This window comes from Procambarus clarkii, chromosome 70, assembly GCF_040958095.1.
Source record: "Procambarus clarkii isolate CNS0578487 chromosome 70, FALCON_Pclarkii_2.0, whole genome shotgun sequence".
Lineage (NCBI taxonomy): Eukaryota > Metazoa > Arthropoda > Malacostraca > Decapoda > Cambaridae > Procambarus > Procambarus clarkii.
Genome location: NC_091219.1, coordinates 3,326,164 through 3,333,663, shown reverse-complemented (window position 1 = coordinate 3,333,663; position 7,500 = coordinate 3,326,164).

Here is a 7,500-nt window from a genome sequence, read left to right as displayed (position 1 = left end):
CTCACACCCCAGAAGTGACTCGAACCCATACTCCCAGATGCCACGCAACTGGTATGTACAAGACGCCTTAATCCACTTGACCATCACGACCGGACAAAATGAGGTGATAGCCGAGGCTATTTGAACCACCCCACCGCCGGCACTCGGATAGTAATCTTGGGCATAGCATTTTACGCATTTGTGTTCCTCACGTGTGCCCCAAAGAATGAGGTGATTTGGTAAAATGCTATGTCCAAGATTACTATCCGAGTGCCGGCGGTGGGGTGGTTCAAATAGCCTTGGCTATCACCTCATTTTGTCCGGTCGTGATGGTCAAGTGGATTAAGGCGTCTTGTACATACCAGTTGCGTGGCATCTGGGAGTATGGGTTCGAGTCACTTCTGGGGTGTGAGTTTTCAGTTGCATATTGTCCTGGGGACCATTCAGGCTTGTTCGCATTTGTGTTCCTCACGTGTGCCCCAAAGAATGAGGTGATTTGGTAAAATGCTATGCCCAAGATTACTATCCGAGTGCCGGCGGTGGGGTGGTTCAAATAGCCTCGGCTATCACCTCATTTTGTCCGGTCGTGATGGTCAAGTGGATTAAGGCGTCTTGTACATACCAGTTGCGTGGCATCTGGGAGTATGGGTTCGAGTCACTTCTGGGGTGTGAGTTTTCAGTTGCATATTGTCCTGGGGACCATTCAGGCTTGTTCGCATTTGTGTTCCTCACGTGTGCCCCAAAGAATGAGGTGATTTGGTAAAATGCTATGCCCAAGATTACTATCCGAGTGCCGGCGGTGGGGTGGTTCAAATAGCCTCGGCTATCACCTCATTTTGTCCGGTCGTGATGGTCAAGTGGATTAAGGCGTCTTGTACATACCAGTTGCGTGGCATCTGGGAGTATGGGTTCGAGTCACTTCTGGGGTGTGAGTTTTCAGTTGCATATTGTCCTGGGGACCATTCAGGCTTGTTCGCATTTGTGTTCCTCACGTGTGCCCCAAAGAATGAGGTGATTTGGTAAAATGCTATGCCCAAGATTACTATCCGAGTGCCGGCGGTGGGGTGGTTCAAATAGCCTCGGCTATCACCTCATTTTGTCCGGTCGTGATGGTCAAGTGGATTAAGGCGTCTTGTACATACCAGTTGCGTGGCATCTGGGAGTATGGGTTCGAGTCACTTCTGGGGTGTGAGTTTTCAGTTGCATATTGTCCTGGGGACCATTCAGGCTTGTTCGCATTTGTGTTCCTCACGTGTGCCCCAAAGAATGAGGTGATTTGGTAAAATGCTATGCCCAAGATTACTATCCGAGTGCCGGCGGTGGGGTGGTTCAAATAGCCTCGGCTATCACCTCATTTTGTCCGGTCGTGATGGTCAAGTGGATTAAGGCGTCTTGTACATACCAGTTGCGTGGCATCTGGGAGTATGGGTTCGAGTCACTTCTGGGGTGTGAGTTTTCAGTTGCATATTGTCCTGGGGACCATTCAGGCTTGTTCGCATTTGTGTTCCTCACGTGTGCCCCAAAGAATGAGGTGATTTGGTAAAATGCTATGCCCAAGATTACTATCCGAGTGCCGGCGGTGGGGTGGTTCAAATAGCCTCGGCTATCACCTCATTTTGTCCGGTCGTGATGGTCAAGTGGATTAAGGCGTCTTGTACATACCAGTTGCGTGGCATCTGGGAGTATGGGTTCGAGTCACTTCTGGGGTGTGAGTTTTCAGTTGCATATTGTCCTGGGGACCATTCAGGCTTGTTCGCATTTGTGTTCCTCACGTGTGCCCCAAAGAATGAGGTGATTTGGTAAAATGCTATGCCCAAGATTACTATCCGAGTGCCGGCGGTGGGGTGGTTCAAATAGCCTCGGCTATCACCTCATTTTGTCCGGTCGTGATGGTCAAGTGGATTAAGGCGTCTTGTACATACCAGTTGCGTGGCATCTGGGAGTATGGGTTCGAGTCACTTCTGGGGTGTGAGTTTTCAGTTATATATATATATATATATATATATATATATGTATATTCAAAATTCGTCAGTGTACTACATTTTTCTTGTTGCTTTTGGGTGATGCTTTTAACCAGTGTACATGGGTCTGATTGTGCAACCACGGTTCGAAGAATAATGAAGATATGAACAAACGGCCTGTGGTCACTATACAGTCTGGAAGGGCAAAAGAAGAAATTGGCATTTCTACATAAACAAAAACTATATAATGTTATTTTAAGTAAGTAACCAAAAAATTAAATAATTTTTTTAAAGTTTAAAATTCACTTAAAAATTTAAATTTTAAGTTAAAAAATTTTAACCAAAAAACATAATATTTTTCATATTTGGAACCATTCCATAATATTTTCCCTCTGCATAAATGATTATATTTCTATCACTTGCTCTTAAGATTGTTTCATTTTTTAGAGGTTGGGCATAATTGTTCTCTGCTGCTAATAAAACTGACTGACTTAGCTATAGGAAAATGTAAACTTAATTGGTTTATCCATTACAGTATTTTGCAGTTTATTTCATGATCCTGTGCTTAATACTTGCATAAATAGTAGATTACAAAATGCATTTTTATATCATTAGTATTGAATAATAATAATGCAAATAATTGACTTATAAATGATGTACAATTAATTGGTACGTGATATTATATTATTAATATTTTTTCATTCTTGCAAAGCCTTAACAAAGCCATTAACATGTTAATATAAACTTGATCACCTTCCACTTATTTTCTCATGTGCTACCTACATGTACAAAACCTTATTCCTAAATGCATATTTTGTTCTGAAACTTGTCCTTTATATGTTGTGTATCACCATCTCTGGAGAGTTTTATCTGGTTGATGTATAAATTACTTTTAATTTTACAGAATATTATTGTTATACTGAGTTTATTATTATATAAATAACTTAATTTTACAGAATCATCTATCAACGCACATCCACAAGTTGAGGAGGAGGATGTGACCTTCCAGATTTCTGAAGTACTGAAACATGCACCAAACAGGCCGGGTAGATCTAGGTACAAGGTAAAATAATTTAATTTTTTGTTTTTGTTTACTAATTGTCCGATATATATATATATATATATATATATATATATATATATATATATATATATATATATATATATATATATATATATATATATATATATATATATATATATATATATATATATATATATATATATATATATATAAATATATATATAATGTGTCGTACCTAGTAGCCAGAACGCACATCTCAGCCTACTATGCAAGGCCCGATTTGCCTAATAAGCCAAGTTTTCATGAATTAATGTTTTTTCGACTACCTAACCTAACATTTTCAGCTACCTAACCTAACCTATAAAGATAGGTTAGGTTCGGTCATATATCTATATTAATTTTAACTCCAATAAAAAAAGAATTGACCTCATACATAATGAAATGGATAGCTTTATCATTTCATAAGAAAAAAAATAGAGAAAATATATTAATTCATGAAAACTTGGCTTATTAGGCAAATCGGGCCTTGCATAGTAGGCTGAAAAGTGCGTTCTGGCTACTAGGTTCGACATATATATATATATATATATATATATATATATATATATATATATGTTTCATTGAATATGACCGCATATTCTGTATTTATTATTTTCTGGTTTAGGACTTCTATCCCTCTAACTATTTTCTTAGCATCAGGGCTTAATTGAAATAGGAGTTCTCCAAAACTCATTTAAGTACTTTTAAGGTGAAGAAAAGAAGTGAGAAACTCTCCAGACACAAAACAGAACGCTTTAAAAGAGACTAACGTCGTCTATGCCTTCAAATGCCCACTTGGGGACTGTAAGCTCCAAAAAACTCAGTATATAGGCAAGACAACAACATCTCTTTCTAGGCGTTTAACGATGCATAAGCAACAGGGCTCCATTAAGGAACATATAATCTCTTCCCACAACCAAACCATCGCCAGAGAAATCCTAGTAAACAACACAGAAATCATCGATAGATACAGCGATAGCAGGCGGCTTGACGTTTGCGAGGCACTACACATCAAGAAGTCAACACCAGCAATCAACAGCCAATTATTGCACAACTATATTCTACCCACCTCAAGACTCCGCTCCAATATAGAAGCATCAAGAAATATGGACCAATAGGCTTTCTACAAACACTTCTATTCAATACCCATTGTTTGTGTTCTGTCTTGTGTTGATACTTTTAATACCCTATTAATATCCCCTCTTGTTCTGTCTTGTGTTAATGCCACATCACCCCTCCCACCTCACTCAAATGTAGATATAAAATCGGAGATACGTAAGTTCTAATCAGTTGTGTATTTGTGAACTAAAGTCTTTGAAAATGTAATAAGTTTTACGAAACGCGCCCGTGTCGCGTCAGACTAGAAATAAAAATGAATTTTGGAGAATTGATTTTTGATTTACCTCCAACAGTGAAGCATAATGTACGAAAGATTGAGAAAATTCGTGTTAGAATTATTAATCTTACTTTTTCGGTCATATTTAATAATATATGTCTACAGGAAAGACTGCTACCAAAATATATATATATATATATATATATATATATATATATATATATATATATATATATATATATATATATATATATATATAGTGTGTGTGTAATTACCTAAGTGTAATTACAGGATGAGACCGTCTTCCCAGCACTCTTTGTCATATAACGCTTTGAAACTACTGACAGTCTTGGCCTCCACCACCTTCTCACCTAACTTGTTCCAACCGTCTACCACTCTATTTGCGAAAGTGAATTTTCTTATATTTCTTTAGCATCTGTGTTAAGCTAGTTTCAATCTATGACCTCCTGTTCTTGAAGTTCCAGGTCTCAGGAAATCTTCCCTGTCGATTTTATCAATTCCTGTTACTATTTTGTATGTAGTGATCATATCACCTCTTTCTTCTGTCTTTTAGTTTTGGCATATTTAATGCCTCTAACCTCTCCTCGTAGCTCTTGCCCTTCAGTTCTGGGAGCCACTTAGTAGCATGTCTTTGCACCTTTTCCAGTTTGTTGATGTGCTTCTTAAGATATGGGCCAACTTCTGTTGATGGGCACCACACAACAGCTGCATATTCTAGCTTTGGCGTAACAAAAGTCATGAACAATTTCTTTAGTATATCACCATCCATGTATTTAAACGCAATTCTAAAGTTAGAAAACGTAGCACAGGCTCCTCGCACAATATTCTTTATGTGGTCCTCAGGTGATAGTTTTCTATCTAGAATCACCCCTAGATCTCTTTCTTTATCAGAATTCTTTAAAGATTTCTCACATAATGTATAGGTTGTGTGGGGTCTATGTTCTCCTGTTCCACATTCCATAACATGGCATTTATTAACATTAAATTCCATTTGCCAAGTGGTGCTCCATATACTTATTTTATCCAGGTTTTCTTGAAGGGCATGACAATCATCTAAATTTCTTATCCTTCCTATTATCTTAGCATCATCAGCAAACATGTTCATGTAATTCTGTATACCAACTGGTAGACCATTTATGTAGACAATAAACATCACTGGTGCAAGAACTGAACCCTGTGGTACTCCACTTGTGACATTTCTCCAGTCCGATACATTGCCTCTGATTACTGCCCTCATTTTTCTATCAGTCAGAAAATTTTTCATCCATGTTAGAAGCTTACCTGTCACCCCTCCAATATTTTCCAGTTTCCAGAACAACCTCTCTATGTGGAACTCTGTCGAATGCCTTTTTTAGGTCCAGATAGATGCAGTCAACCCAACCATCTCTTTCCTGTAATATATCTGTTGCTCGATCATAGAAACTGAGTAAATTCGATACACAGGATCTTCCAAATCGAAAACCATACTGTCTGTCTGAAATTATATCATTTCTCTCCAGGTGTTCTACCCATTTAGTTTTAATTATTTTTTCCAATATTCCAATTACAATTTTTTCCAATAATGTGTGTGTGTGTATGTATATTTGTGGTGTTGAATATAACCGAAAGTCATAGTCTTTCTGCCCCTCTCCTTACTGCTATTGTTGTTTCTCGCATCTTTGTATTGCTTGTATGTTTGGGCAATTTTTCCCCTTTTCCTAGTTCTGCATCTCTGCTTTAGTATAAATTTTCTTGTGCCATTATCATATATTTCACAAAACTTGACATACATCTCATTTACTTCATGTCCTAACAGCAAGTGTTTGTCAAATTCCTTAAGGAAATATCTGAGTTCCCCATAATGACCTCTCCACAAGTCAGGTTTTTCAACTGCTTCAAGCTCATTTTCTTCCAGATTATAATGCATTGCATACTTTATTCCCAAAAAGACATGGTCACTTTTACCCAAGTGACCATGTCACTTGGGTAAAAGGAGGGAGGTATTGAAAGGAGGAAAAGGGAGGTACCAAAGGAGGGAGGTACTGAATGATATATATATCTTTCTCTTTCCTGGTAAATATAATATCCAGCATGGAGGGAACATCCCCTTCCCTCATCCTCGTAGCTTGTTTAACATGTAGAAACATGAATGTTTACAGGGTGAGGTTTACGAAATTATATATATATATATATATATATATATATATATATATATATATATATATATATATATATATATATATATTATTGTAGACTGTGGGTTGGTTGTGTTGTCGTCGTTGATCCTTCTCTATGGACAACCCAACCCACAACTCGGTAGAGTGCTTATACTAGGAGATCACCCTTGGCGCTTCTGGCACTTGGAGAGGGGCTCAACGTCACACGTTTAGGGGATGCGGCTCCAACACTTAGCCTCGTTGTCACGTGCACACACCCACTCGAGCCGCTGTGACTCCCCACTCTCTCCTTATGAGATATGATCTCCTCAATCCCCTATGACTTACTAGTATTACCTCCTACCCTGTCCACAGCAGTGGTTCTTGGTTCTTTCTCTCTCTCTCTCCTTCTTTACTACTTCCTGGGAAGCCTCACTAGGACAAGGGCAAACACCAGCAAATTGGGATACATTTACTGGACAAAGCACATACACACATATAATAATAATGAATCCTATACTCTATACTATTACAATCAGGTTACACTCCAACACCATCAGAACTCTATTATCAGCTTATCAAGTGGTATCCTATCTCCTGGTTCACCACCTGATACTATCAACCACCTCAAGTTGATCAAGTCTACATACACTGTTGCACCATCAGCAAGATAATATATATATATAGAAAATCAGCATTTGAATGCAATAACATATATCAGTATAAATGTTCATTGATACACAACAATGATCAATCGATCACTGTCAGTCCTGGAACGCATACATCTGTAGGTAATCCAGCCTACGACTGTAACTCTAAACTTCAGTATAAAACACTCCTTGACATAAGAATGCAAACAACCACTCACCTCTCACTGCGTCTTGCACACTAATGACAACCAAACACTATCAACTCCCTATAAGTAATCCACCAGAACTTCCCTTCCACCTCTGGAAGTTCACTACCCTGATATCTTCAGGTTCTTCCGGGCTTCACTACCAGGAT